This window comes from Camelus ferus, chromosome 5 (assembly GCF_009834535.1).
Source record: "Camelus ferus isolate YT-003-E chromosome 5, BCGSAC_Cfer_1.0, whole genome shotgun sequence".
Lineage (NCBI taxonomy): Eukaryota > Metazoa > Chordata > Mammalia > Artiodactyla > Camelidae > Camelus > Camelus ferus.
The window spans coordinates 14,658,023-14,671,849 of record NC_045700.1 but is presented as its reverse complement, the minus strand read 5'-3'; the positions used below and the strand labels follow the sequence as shown (position 1 = coordinate 14,671,849).

The 13,827-nt window shown below is 39.6% G+C and overlaps 1 protein-coding gene across 2 annotated transcripts in view; it reads right to left on the bottom strand.

Moving 5' to 3' along the window:
• GPR39 (G protein-coupled receptor 39) overlaps positions 1-11,226 on the bottom strand; it is a 282,867-nt gene extending 271,641 nt beyond the window's left edge. The window contains exons 1-3 of one of the 2 annotated variants that reach the window (XM_032479330.1): positions 10,069-11,226; positions 4,278-4,365; positions 1,140-1,203 (exon numbers count right to left, since the gene is read on the bottom strand). The gene's annotated coding sequence lies outside the window, so the exon portion shown is untranslated. Of the gene's footprint in view, positions 1-1,139; positions 1,204-4,277; positions 4,512-10,068 lie in introns of those variants that run through there. The other variant, XM_006185610.3, reaches the window with a different exon arrangement.
• Between the last annotated feature and the right edge of the window lie 2,601 nt (positions 11,227-13,827).

The window sequence follows — 13,827 nt, the reverse complement described above, 5'->3', positions numbered from 1 at the left end:
ATTTGGGAAATTCAAAATTTTGAAAAGCATACTTCTAAATAACCATGAGTCAAAGAAGAAATCACAAGTTACCTAGAAAATATTACAAACAAAACCAAACATACTAAAATGTATGAGTGCAGCTAATCCAATGCTTAGAAGAACATTTATGGCACTGAATGCTTAAATTAGAATATCTATAATCAATGAAAAAGAAGAGCATATCAAACCTACAGTAACTACATGGAAGGAAACAAAGATCAGAGTAGAGAGGCAGAGGGTATAGCTCAAGTGGTGGGGCGCATGCTTAGCACACATGAGGTCCTGGGTTCAATTCCCAGTACCTCCTCCAAGTAACAAAGATCAGAGTGGAAATCAATAAAATAAAAATCAACAAAATCAAGACAATTGTTTTGACAAGATGAATAAAACTGAAAAAACTTTCACTAGACTGAGAAAGAAAAAAGATATAAATTATTAAAATCAGGAATGAAAAGGGAATGTAACCACTGATCCCACAGAAATTGAAAGGATTATAAGGGAATATTACGAACAACTTAATTCCAGCAAATTACACAATTTAGCTAAAATGTATCAATTCCTAGAGAGACAAAAATGACCAAAACTGACCCACGAAGAAATTAAAAATCTGAAAAGATCAATAACAAACAAAAAATTGAACTAGTAATTAAAAATTTTCCCCAAAAAATAAAGCCCAGGCCCAGACGACTTTACTAGTAAATTTTATCAGCTATTGAAGGAAGAAATATTACCAATTCTACACAAACTCTTTAGAAAATATGTGTATTACTTTGTTAGGGCTGTGTGGATGAAGAATGTCGCCTACTGTATCAGTGAACAAAGGATGTTACAGCCATCAAGCCAGCAGCCACTGCAGCCACCCCTCTGTACACCCTCAGGGGATTCAGGGTGGAGAAAAGCAGCACACTGGCCCCAGAGAGTTAGGTGCAGATCAAAGGAGTGATTTCAGTAAGCTCAGACTCTTGCATCTTCCCAAAGAAAAGTGCTAAATTCATTAACTTGAGATACCTGGTTTTCTTGAATTAACAGTCATCTTTTGATGTTCCAACTACCTGTTTGTTGCAACACCTCCCACCACCCCCCAACCCACCCCACCAGAATCCTGGTTCCTTCCTTACCTTTTGTGGAGCAGTCCCTAAGCCATCTGAGCAGCTGTCTTCTGTGCTCAAGTCCTCAGAAAGCCTGCCAAATAAAATACAATTCTCAACTTTTGGGTTGTGCAATTTTTTTTTTCAATTGACAGCTGCCATAACAAAGTACCCCAAACTGAATGGCCTACACAGAAATGTATTATCTCACAGTTCTGGAGCCTAGAAGTCTGAGATCAAGGTGTCAACAGGGCTGGTTCCTTCTGAGGGCTGTGAGGGAAGAGTCTGTTCCAGGCCTCTCTCCTTGGCTTGTAGATGGCCGTCTTCTCCCTCTGTCTGTCTGTGTCCAAATTTCCCCCTCTTATAAGGATACCAGTCTTATTAGACTAGAACCCACAAGAATGATTTTAAGTTGATGACCTCTGTAAAGATCCTATCTCTAAATGAGGTCACATTTGAGGTACTAGTGGTTAGTACTTTAACATGTGAATTTGGAGGAGGGACACAATTTAATCTATAACAATGGATGAGAAACAAATACTTCACAACACAACTCATTATATGAGGCCAGGATTATCCCCCAGATACCAAAGATATCAGAAGTAGAGAAAACTAAAGACCAATATCCCTCATGAAAATTAATACAAAAAATTTAAAAAATAACACTAGCAAACTCTATAGATGTTTTTTAAATTACATACCGAGTGGGACTTACTTCAGGAAATTACGATTGATTTAACATTTGAAAGTACATTAATATTATGTACCATATTAATAGAATGAAGGATAAAAAAAACACATGATCATATCAGCAGATACAGAAAAAACATCTGACAAAATCCAATACCTGGTATTCACCATTTTTAAAAAGCAAACAAAAAAACTCTTCTTTCACAAAGTAGACAAAAACTAGAACTTCCTCCACCTGGTAAAGAGCTTCTGAAAAATTCTACAGCTGTGCTATACTTAATGGTGAAAGACTGAAAGCTTTCCGTAAGATCAGGAACAAGTCAAGGATGCCCATGCTTTACCATTTCTATTCAAACCTTTGGCAACCTGGGTAAAGGCTTCGGCAGCAAAAACGTTACCAAAGCCTCTAGCCAGGAATAGGCTACAGTAAGAAATAAAAGGCACCCAGAATAGAAAGAAAAACATAAAACTATCATTATTCACAAAATATGTATGTAGAAAATCTGATAGAATGTAGAAAAAGCCTACTAGAAATAATAAGTAAGGTTATCAAGGCTGTAGAATGCAAGCAACAAACAATCTAAAAACGAAATAAAGAAAAAATTCCAGTTGCAAGTCATAAAAAGAATAAAACAAAAAATCACTGAGAACTTCAAAACAGTGCTTTTAAAAGGTTTAAAAAAGTGGAGAAACATATCACGTCCACAGGTTGGAAAACTCAGCATTGTCAACGTGGCTGTTCTGCCCAAGCTGATCTGTAGATTCAAACGCAATCCCTATCAAAATCCAGCAGGATCATTTTTATAAAAACTAGCAAGCTGATCCTCAACTACATATGAAAATGCCAAAGACCTAGACTAGCCAATGTAAGTTTGAATACGAAAAGCAAAATTAAAGGAGTCATATTACTTCATTTCCAACATGACTAACAAGTATAGTAATAAAGTGCAGTATTGATATATAGACATATTGATCAATGGAAGAGAATAAAGAGTACAGAAATATACCTCTACATTAATGGACAATTTATTTTCAACAAAGATGCCAAGACAATCTGCTGTTAAAAACTATATTTTTCAAGAAATAGCCCTTACAATTGAATATGCAAGTAAACAAATTTAGTTCTTATCTCACTCCGTAAACAGAAATTAACTTTAATGGATCATAGGCGTCAGGGTATGAGCTAAAATTATATATTATCTAAAAGAAAGCATAGGAGAAAATCTTTCCGCCCTTGGATTAGGCAGAAAACTCCTAGATTTGACACCAAAAGCATGAAAATGCTGATAAACTGCACTTCAACCAAATTCAAAACATTTGTTCCTCAAAAGATACCATCAAGAAAACAAAAAGGTAAACCATACACTTGGAGAGAATACTTGCACATTATGTATTTGATAAAGGATTTGTATCCAGATCAAGCAAAGAATTATTACAGCTCAATAATTAGAAGGCAATTAAAAAATACGCAAAAGATTTTAGTAGACCTATCACCCAAGAAAATGTATAAATGGCTCAACATCATTACTTACTAGGGAAATGCAAATTAAAGTCACAGTAAGATACCACTCACTACTCACCCACTACAATGCCTATAAGTAAGAGACTGACAGCACCAAGCACTGATGAGATTCTAAAATGGTACAATACTTAGGAGAACAGTTGGGAAGTTTCTTTAAAAGTTGAACATTGGCTTAACAAATAATACGGCAATTTTACTCCTAAGTATCTACTGAAAAGAAATGAAGGTGTGTGTCTACACAAAGACTTGCAAGTGAATATTCAAAGTAGCATTATAAGCAAAAAATGGGAATAACCCACATGTCCATCAACTGTGAATAGATAAATGCTATGTATCTGTACAATGGAATGCTCTTTAGCACTGAAAAGGAACAATCTACTGATACCACAACGTGGATAAACCTCAAAGTCATTATGCTAAATGAAAGAAACTATACACAAAAGACTGTATATTGCATGGTTCCATTTATAAGAAATTTCTAGAAAAGGCAAATTTATAGAACTAACAAGCAGATTATCAGTTGCCTGAGTCTGACAGTAAGAGAGAGAAATAACTGCAAATAGATACAAGGGAACTTTCTGAGTTGATGGAAATGTCTTAAACTGGATGGTTGCACAGCTCTCTATATTTGCAAAAATAATGTGAACAGTTTGGTAGGCTGAACTGCTCCAAGGGTGTAAAATATCACTAGGAAGTTGGGCTGAGTTTGATGGGCAATTGGAAATGCAGTCTTGGAGCTCAGACAGATGTGAGTTTGGAGGATGTAGTTTTGGAAATTATGCACAGGGTGGAAATCATGGGAATAAAGGCAATCAGGAGAGAATGAAGGGCAAGCAGCACAGGACAGACCCTTGGAGAACACCCATCCCCAAGGAGCCTGAGGACGCAGAGTTAGAACAGAGTTCGCTATGCCGTTTAAAAGAGAAAAAAATCTCCCATGCCTTCATGAGACTCACCTTCCAGAACAGACGTCGGCAGTGGTGGTAAAGTCACAAAGAAACACAGGCAGACAGGAGGCAACAAACGGTCCAGGCTGTAGTATTCCTAGATGATAAAGGTACAAAACATGATGATTTCGCCCTTTTTCCTCATCCCTTAAAATAGATTTACTAACAGGTAGGCTGCACCAAGAAACATTCTTCTAGTTTGGTTTGCTTGTTCTTATGTCTTGCCTTTCTTGGGAGGTGATACATTAATACGATTTTTAAAATAAAGATTACATTAAAAAGCCATATAGAGCAAATCTTGTTCCTCACCTTCCCACCTCCCACTACATAACAACCTTTAGCAGTTTCCTTGGTTTGTTTTTGTTTTTGTCTTTTTCAGGAAATTTTGAAAAAGAATTTAGTAGAATTACAGAAAAGCGTGTGAAAATAGAGTGGCGTGAACAAAGAGGAAGGGTGGGGGAGGGGAGACCATGGTAGAAGCACCGCGGTCCCTCCTTATCTGCGCTTCCACTGGCCGCAGTTTCCGTTACCTGTAGGCAACATTATGTAGAAAGTTCCAGAAATAATCCAGAAGTTTTAAATTGTGAGTTATTCTGAGTAGCGTGATGAAATCTCCTGCAGTCCTTTGTCCAGCGTATCCACGCTGTATATACACTGCCTGCCCGTTAGCATACGAAAAAACAGAATATATGTAGGGTTCTGCCCTATCCCGGGTTTCAGGCATCCATTTGGGGTCTTGGAACCTATCCCTCCGCAGATAACCGGGGGACTACTATGTGGGAGAAAAGAAAAAGGTGGGGATGGAGAACTTTAGGTGGGGCTTAGGTGACATTCTCTGGGTACTGTCCCTAACCCAAGAGGATTGTCTAGCCCTCACCCCTGTCTCCCCTCTGCTTCCCCGAGCAAAGCCCGACCTCATTTGCTGGGACAGCAACGCCGCCCTGGATCCGCGCTCGCCAGAGCAAGCACCCACCTCTCTGCCGGTGGCCTCCCTCGGCGTGGGGCGGGGCAGGGGGAGGAGGGAGGCCTGGCCAACCACGGCTCAGCTCTTAAAGAGGTGCCGGGTCTCAATCTAGTCATTAAAACCCATTGGTTAATGCAACGGGTACTTCTAACACATTACTGCCGGCTAAATTCAGGTGTCTTCAATTATCCAATGATTGGGATAATTGAAGACACCTGAATTTGGCTGGTGGTAACATGTCGGTGTTAATTTCCTAACTTAAAAGATGGTGGTTATGTAGGAGAATGCCTTCTTCATAGTGACGAAAATATTTGAAGTGATGGCAAATCGTGTGGGCAACTTTCAGATGGTTCAGGAGTAGGGGGAATGTGCTTTGTACTATACTGGCAACTTTTCCATACATTTGAAATTGCTTTAAAATTTTTAAAAGCTGTATGTTAGTGGGTAGATTGGGTTGATGTGATGTTTTTGGTTTATGGGTTAGTAGGACCAGACAGAACAAAACGGAGGAGGTGGAGGGGAGGGGTCACGTGTTCCCCCGTCCTGATGTTTGTAGAACTCCCGGTTACAAGACTGGAAGTAACCCTGTTTGCCTTGCAAAACGTAAACAAAGACATTACCCTTAAACTGTGCAATAATGTGCTTTTCTCATCCCAGCTAACAGCAGGACTCCAGCAATCAGACCAAATAAGTTTAGTGGCTGGCGCTGGGAAGGTTCGCTCCCACAAAGAAAGGCAATTGAAGTAATTAGCCCAGTCTTTCTGGTAGGATCAACTCCTGGGCTCAGCGGGTGCGAGGGACCACACGGCTGTTAGGCAAGAAAAACTGTTCTTCATTTTTACCCTTTCTTCTTCTAACCCAAACTTTCAAGGCATGCCCAGAGAAGACACTTTTCCTCTCAATGTCCCAGATGGAAAGAGGCTGACGGCAAAGTCAAACCAGCGCATGCTCACAAGTGTTTGTTTCATTTTGGGTTTTGATTGTTTGTTTCCCAGTGAAAACAGCTTTGTTGTTTCTCCAGATTATAAAAGTAATCCATGCTTGTTACTAAAACAAATATAGGCAATAGCAAATAAGGATAACTATAAAGTAGAAAGCCAAAATTATCCATAATCTTCCCACCTGGAGAGAGCAATTGTTCATAATTTAGTGTATTATCATTCAACTTTATATAATTATAAATAAAAATATTTTTATAGTATAGTTTTATTTTATCTATTTTATTTATATTTTTATTATATAGTTTTAGTAGAGTTTTATGGCAAACTAGCTACATTATAACATTCTAATCTGTTTTCCTCTTCCTCTATCATGTTAATAAATATATGTTACAGATGTCATGCCACAAAGAATCCTTTGCCCAGACAACCCAGTAGAAAATTACGCAGAAGACTTTAGCAGGCTTCTGGGGGCAAAGCCCAGTAAACGTTAAAAGAAGCTTCATTGGTCATCAGGAAAATTCAAATTAAAACCATGATTACGCACCTGAATAGCTAAAATGAAAGAGACAGATAAAAGCACACGGTGGCAAGAATGTGAAGCAATTAGAACTCTCATACACCACTGTTCAGTTGCAAATTGGTACAAACACTTTGGAAAACTGTTTGGCAGTATCTATTAAAACTAATCATATGGACACATAGATTCGGAAGGTCTCTTCCTAGGTGCATACACATCTTCACTGAAATGCATCTACATCTTCATCGAAACACAGGTACAGGAATGTGCATACCTTCACGATTCATAATGGCCCCAAACTGGAAACAACCAAATGTCCAGGTATCACAGGATGGATGAATAAATTGTGGTATATCTGTAATGGAGTACTATAGAGTAATGAGAATGAATGGAGCCCAACTACACAGATGACTCTCACAAATGTAACACTGAGAAGAAGCCAGCCACAGGTTATACACTGAGCAATCCATTTGTAGAAACATCAAGAGCTAGCTTACTAACCATGGTGAGGTCAAGATAGAGGTTACTCCTCTCGGGACAGGGACTGCAGGGGAGCACATGGGGACTTCTGGGGTGTAGTAAACTTCTCTTTCTTGATTTGGGTACTGGATATAGGGGTGTATTCACCAAAGTTTATCAAGCTGTGCCTTTAGGATCTGTGTGATTTTCTGTATGTAGCAGGTCAATAAACATACTACTACCAATAAAATTAAACGGATCAGCTCTCCAAAGCCTGGAATCAACTGTTTTGAATCAGTTATATTCAGACTTTTTTTCTCACAATCAAATTGTAGGAATTTCCTAATTTTAAGGCAAAAACTACATCCAGACTGCATACAATATTGATAGCATTTCCATTTTTAACCCTCTTTAACTATTTTAACCTGTATCTGCTTGTTCCTCTCAGTAGGCACTGCCGTGTTAAGTAACGAAGAACATCCCAATCCTTGGCTCCTTGAGTTGTCCCCAAAGGGCTAGAACAGTGGTTCTTAGGGAAGGTGAGGGGTACATTGCAATCACCTACACGCACATGCATCCAGGGAAGTGCAAACGAGGTTGATGTTAATTGTACATTGTCAAGATGCTATGGATTGCCACCTCAATTTTGCCTCAGGTCCCAGCCACTCATTTTCCTGGATCCTGGAAGTGCTGGTTCTTGAAGACTCAGGAGAGTCCCTCCCCAGAAATTGTTCTCAACAGAATGAAGCTGCCTGCTCAGGCGATGCTGTTTCCTGGGGCAGCGCACATACAGTGACTGGTCCACATAGGACCAAGAAGGCTGGCCCCTGAGTCAGTGGACGACAACTCTGAAGGCCCGCTCCAGTTCCAGGTGACCCATGATTTGGCTGAAGCCTCTGCTGAACTGCATCCTGGCTCAAATTTCGCTCTATCCAATCTTGCTTCCCTTATCTCCTCCCAGGCGTGGTGTCTGAGACTACTCCCCATAAACTTCCTGTATGCAAAGCTCCATTTCAAAGCCTGTTTCCCAGGAGACCTGACCTTAGATGTTCACTTATAAGAAAGAATTCAAAATACATGTCCCATCACTGTAAGCCAGTACTGTCCAGGATAGGCTTTATGGAAACTTAAAGGCACACAGAACTGTGATTTTGGAAAAGCCAACTTGAAGCATGCTGGATAACGAACCACCAGGAAGCCTCAGGTCAGAAGCATAGATGGTCATAGTGAGCTGGGGAACCACTGCTCAGATTGGTCTAACCAGAGCAGAGTGGCTCTGCTGGGAAATAGAGACATGAGGTTTCAGAGGCCAATTAGGGCTGGTTGGAAAAAAAAGCCTTGGCTTGAAATTAACACAAGGAACCTGGGGTGATTTTTCAACAAGTGCTTGACAAAGGTAAAGCTGCTTTCGGATGAATCTAGCAGCGAGGGTACAAGGCTAACTGCAGGTGAGAGTGACAGCTTGACGGCCAGCATGGCAGCTGGGGCCACAGTCCCGGGGAAAGGCACAACATGTCCTTCCTGCACACAGCCCACAGGGTGTCCCTAAGATGAGAGCTTTCCTTCCCATCTGAAGGAGAAAAAGGAATCGGCCTTGCTCAGCGGGGCAGCACCAAGCTATTGAGGAAGCAAACATCAGTGAAATGCAAGGAGACGCACAAAACCAGAGAGCTGCCAAAGCAGTGCCTTTCTTTGACAGAGGTGAGCTCCCATCCCTGGAGATTTTTAAAAAGAGGCTGGTGGTTTCTTATTAAAGATAAGAGGAAGCCTGCAATGAGTAGAAGGTTAAACCAGAGTCCTTTAGTCTCCCTTTTAGTCTTCTGCAAAAATGAAAAGAAAAGCTTAACTCCACCAAGAGGAAAACAGCCACATCTTACTGACACATGGAACTAGCGGGTGAAAAAGTGTCCTCAATTGCCTCCAAGTTTTCGAACCCAGGGAAAGAAATGCAGTTGGTAAAATTGACCCCAATGTGAAAGTTAAATGATGGGCCTCTCCTTTTTTTAATAAGAAAGTATCCTTATTAAATTATTTATTTGTTATTTATTTTTCGGAGGCGGAGGGATTAGGTTTATTTATTTATTTTTATTTTTTAGAGGAGGTACTGTGGGGATTGAATCCAGGACCTGGTGCATGCATGTGCTCTAACCCTTGAGCTAAGCCCCCCCCACCAAGGGCCCTTTTTTTAAACAGTAAAGTAGAAAGTCTGACTCAAGTTCCCGTTGAAGTAGAAATGATGCATGTGGTGTCTTGCCTCAACCACAAGACAGGAGTGGCACAGTAAGGTTATACGCCTCACTTCCACCCAAAGCTCACTCCCAATTTGCAAAATGGAGCTTCCAACTGCCAGCCGGCTCACAGCGGCTCTTTTCCCCTTCATAGCTCTGCTCCGTTAGAGGAAAAGGGATTCCTAGCAGCAGCAAGCCAGGAGTTCATAGTCTCCCACTAGTCCCTTCACCCTCACAGCCCCATGAAGGATGGGGAGTATCCAGTACTTCCATCATGAGAAGGTCGGCATCTTCAGGCTTAGCTAAACAGCTTTCCTCCAGGTGCTGGTTACAACTGGGCTCACTCATCCCAGGTCTTTAAAGAAGCCATTAATTTGTTGAGAGCATTTTTGGGGACTCGGTTTTACTCTGGAGTTTGTCTTTTGAAAATGTAACTTTATCCAGAGTTATCCAGAGGATGTTATTTTATTATATTTATAAAATATTTTTATTGTATTTCTAAGATCGGTTTCTTTCTTTTTGCTGAAGTTCTTTTGCTCTCTCAAGTTGGGTTTTATTATACTGATCTGCCCTGTCCCCTTTCCCCAACCACTTCTCCGAGGACTGTAATTCTTCATGGTTTCCCACTTATGGAGCTGATATGTTTGGTTCATATTCAAAGGAGGATAAAAACAGAGGGAATTTGACTCACCCCTATTTCACAGTGTGCCTCCATCTTTTCCATGTAAGACTTTTGTTCCCGGAATGCCAGTCCCATTTGCAGTATCGTTCAGAATCACAGGAGAGCACAGGTCATCTGGTCTACTACACACTGAAAGGGTTAAAAGGCACACAGGCACCATTGTGTATTTTGGGGTTTCCTGCCTCCAGTTTGCATGTCTGAGACCAGTTTTGCTCCTGCCGCAGAGCTAACCATAGGCGTCGAAAAGGGGAAATACATGTTTCAATGGAGAATATCACATTGAAGAGGAAGGCACCATTTCAGCGAAAACAGAATACAACCACAACTGTTTTTCAAAGGGTTGAGAAAAAATCACCAAGAGACAGCTTTAGAAATGTTGAAAGACAAGAGCAAGCTCTCCAAAACTGCCGTGAGAGTCAACTGGGGTAGAATATCCATGGTGAGGTTTTCATCTCTGTCTGGTTGCTCCAGGCTAAAGGACAGATGTGCACGTGGTAGGGAGGGTCTCGGCTTTCAAGGGCACCTACCCGCCACTGCCCTGGGCTAGGAATGTAAGGAATCCAGTGTTAGGGTCCTTGCTGGTAAAATGGTGAAACGGTGTCTTCACAAGTGTTCGTGTTCTTTCCATGGGAGAAGTTCTAGAACAACTTTTTCCTGTAGAATCCTTGAAGGGTAAACCTTCTGGGTGATGCTGGCTCATTACTGTGTGAATGAGGTCAGGGCTGTTAGTTCCGCATCCGAGGGACCAGTTTGCTGCTCTGTTTCATGGCCGAAGACCACAACTCCAACCTCAATCAGCAATGGTCTGACTGTATTTAGGATGTTGGCAGTCACGAAAAAAACTGGCAAGAAAATACTTGTGTTTCAACTGGAGGAAACTTTGTGCAGTCCTCATGACAATGTGACTTTCTTGCCACATCCTCTTTTTCTTCAGAAGGTACTTTTTACAAAATTTAACATGTTATTTATCCAATCATTTGGCACTACATTTCCATTTTTTAACAACTGTGATCAAATGTAGACAGGAATATGTCTCTTCACTTGTCTACGCACCCAGTGTCCACTTGTGCTACAGGAATCTACTATACTTGATTTTTATGAAAACTTGCAGTTTTTCTATGTATATAAGCATACATAGCATATAGCATATCTACAATTCTATGTAGATACATATTACAGTTTTTATACACAAAAAATTCGGTTTTTCATTGAATTGTATTTGGGGGGAGCATTGCAAATCAGCACACAAAGCCTTGTATTCTTTTCCATGGCCTCATAATATTCCATTTGGTAGCCATTTAGGTTATCCATAATGCTTTGCATTTTTTAAAAAGGTGCAGTGAATAACTTTATACATACATCCTTAGGATGTTTCTGTAGGGTAAATTCCTAGAAGTGGAAATTGAGAGGGATGTGCATTTGTTATAGGTATTGCCAAATTGATTTTCATGATCTTAAACATATGACATGGAATTTTAAGAAAGGACTTACCCTTACCTCACACTAGATAAAAAATTAAGATGGAACAAAGACCTAAATGTAAGAGCCAAACTATAAAACTCTTAGAAGAACTCATGGAGTGAATCTTCATGATCTCAGATTTGGCCATGCATTCCTAGATATGTATCAGAAACATAATCCACAAAAGAAAAAATAGATAAACTGAACTTCATCAAAATTTGAAACTTCTCTGCATTGGAGAAAACTACTAAAAAAGTGAAAAGACAACCCACCAAATGGGAGACAATATTTGCCAACTACATGTCTGCTAAAGAGCCATGATCCAGAATATATAAAGTATAGTTTACAATTCAACAATAAAACAGCACGATTTAAAAATGAGTAAAGAACTTGTGTAGACATCTCTCCAGGGAAGATACACAAATGGCCAAGAAGCCAGGGAAAGATGTTCAACATCATTAGTCATTGGGGAAATGCAAATCAAAGCCACAATGATGCACAATAATTGAATATACTTTATAGCCCTGAACTGGACACTTAAAATGGTTACAATAGTAAATTTTATGTTATGCATATTTTGCCACAATAAAAAATTAAAGCATAGACCCTTAAAAAAGAAAAAAAAAAGCCACAATGAGATAGCAATTCAACCTACTATATGGCTATAATGAAAAGAAAAGAAAAAGAAAAAGAAAAACAAGTGGTATTGAGGATGTGGAGAAACTGGAACACTCTTACCTTGCTGGTCAAAATGTAAAATGGTGCAGCCACTCTAGAAAACAGTCAGGCAGGTTCTCAAAACATGGAACAGAGTTACCATCTGACCCAACAATTCTACTTCCGTGTATACACCCGAGAGAACTGAAAACATGTCCACACAAAAACTTACATGCAAATATTCATAGCAGTGTTATTCATAATGACCAAAAGGTGGAAACAACCCAAATGCCCATCAACTGCTTAATGGATAAACAAATCGTGGCCTATTATATACAATGGAATATTATTTGGCCATAGAAAGGAATGAAGTACAGATGCATGCTATAACTTAGATGAACCTTGAAGACACTGTGTTGACTGAAAGAAGCCAGTCACAAACTACCACATGTTATGTAATTCCATTTATATGAAACATCCTGAAGAGGCAAACACATAGAGACAGAAAGGAAATTAGTGATTGCTTAGGCTGGGGAGGTCGGAGGAGGAGAAGGTTAACAGCAAAGCGGTGGATGAAAAGTTCTAAAACTGACTGTGGTGATTGATGGTTGCACAATTCTGAGAATGCACCAAAAATTGTGAATTGTTCACTTTAAATGGGTGACTGGGGTAATACATGAATTATATCTCAAGCTGCTACAAAACAAATGTCATCTAATTACAAAGGAATCTAGTTACCTGTTCATGGTGGGATAGTGAAAGTTGAGCTTTCATGATGATCCTCACTTGAGAACCTGTTGAATCTTATCAGCCATCACCGTCCAGCACGACCTGGACAGTCTCTGAAAACGCTCCATTTGAAGCACTGGGAATTCAAGAGCACTCCCTGCCATTTGGTAATTTTCAACCAATAAAAATGTGCCAACCACCACCTTCACCTGATCTGTCACCATTTAACTTTTGGCTTTTCTCTATATTGAAACGAACTATAAAATGAAAGAGATGGGCACTCTTGAGGAAAACACTTCTACACAGTACACCACCCAAAGGTGTTTTAAAACAGTAGCATTACTTTATTTTATTTTTTATTTAAAAAATTTTTATTGATATGTAGTTGACTTACAATGTTACTTTCAGGTGTACAGCAAAGTGATTCAGTTATACATATACATATATTTTTTTTCTTTTCAGATTCTTTTTCACTATATGCTGTTACAAGAAATTGAATATATTTCCCTGTGCTATACAGTAGGTCCTTGTTGTTTATCTGTTTTATACATAGCAATGTGTGTCTGTTAATCCCCAAGCCCTAATTTATCCCCCCCACCCTTTCCCCTTTAGTAACCATAGTTTGTTTTCTATGTCTGAGAGTCTAAAGCAGTAGTTTTAGACGCATGTCAACAAGTTATGTGATTAGTGAATTAAGTGAGTAGGTAGGGAGGGGAATGCTTTGAAAGCCATGCATCATTTATCTCCGAAAAAGCACAATTCACTTATTCTATTGTTAACTAAATCTTTTGACTGACCTCATAAAAAAAAAAAGCTCCTAAAAATTAATAAGTAGAAGACTAGTAATCCATTGGGGAAAGGACAGGAAAAGAGTTTTCAGAAACAAAAAATGTAAAAATAAGATTTAGATGTGAAAAAGTG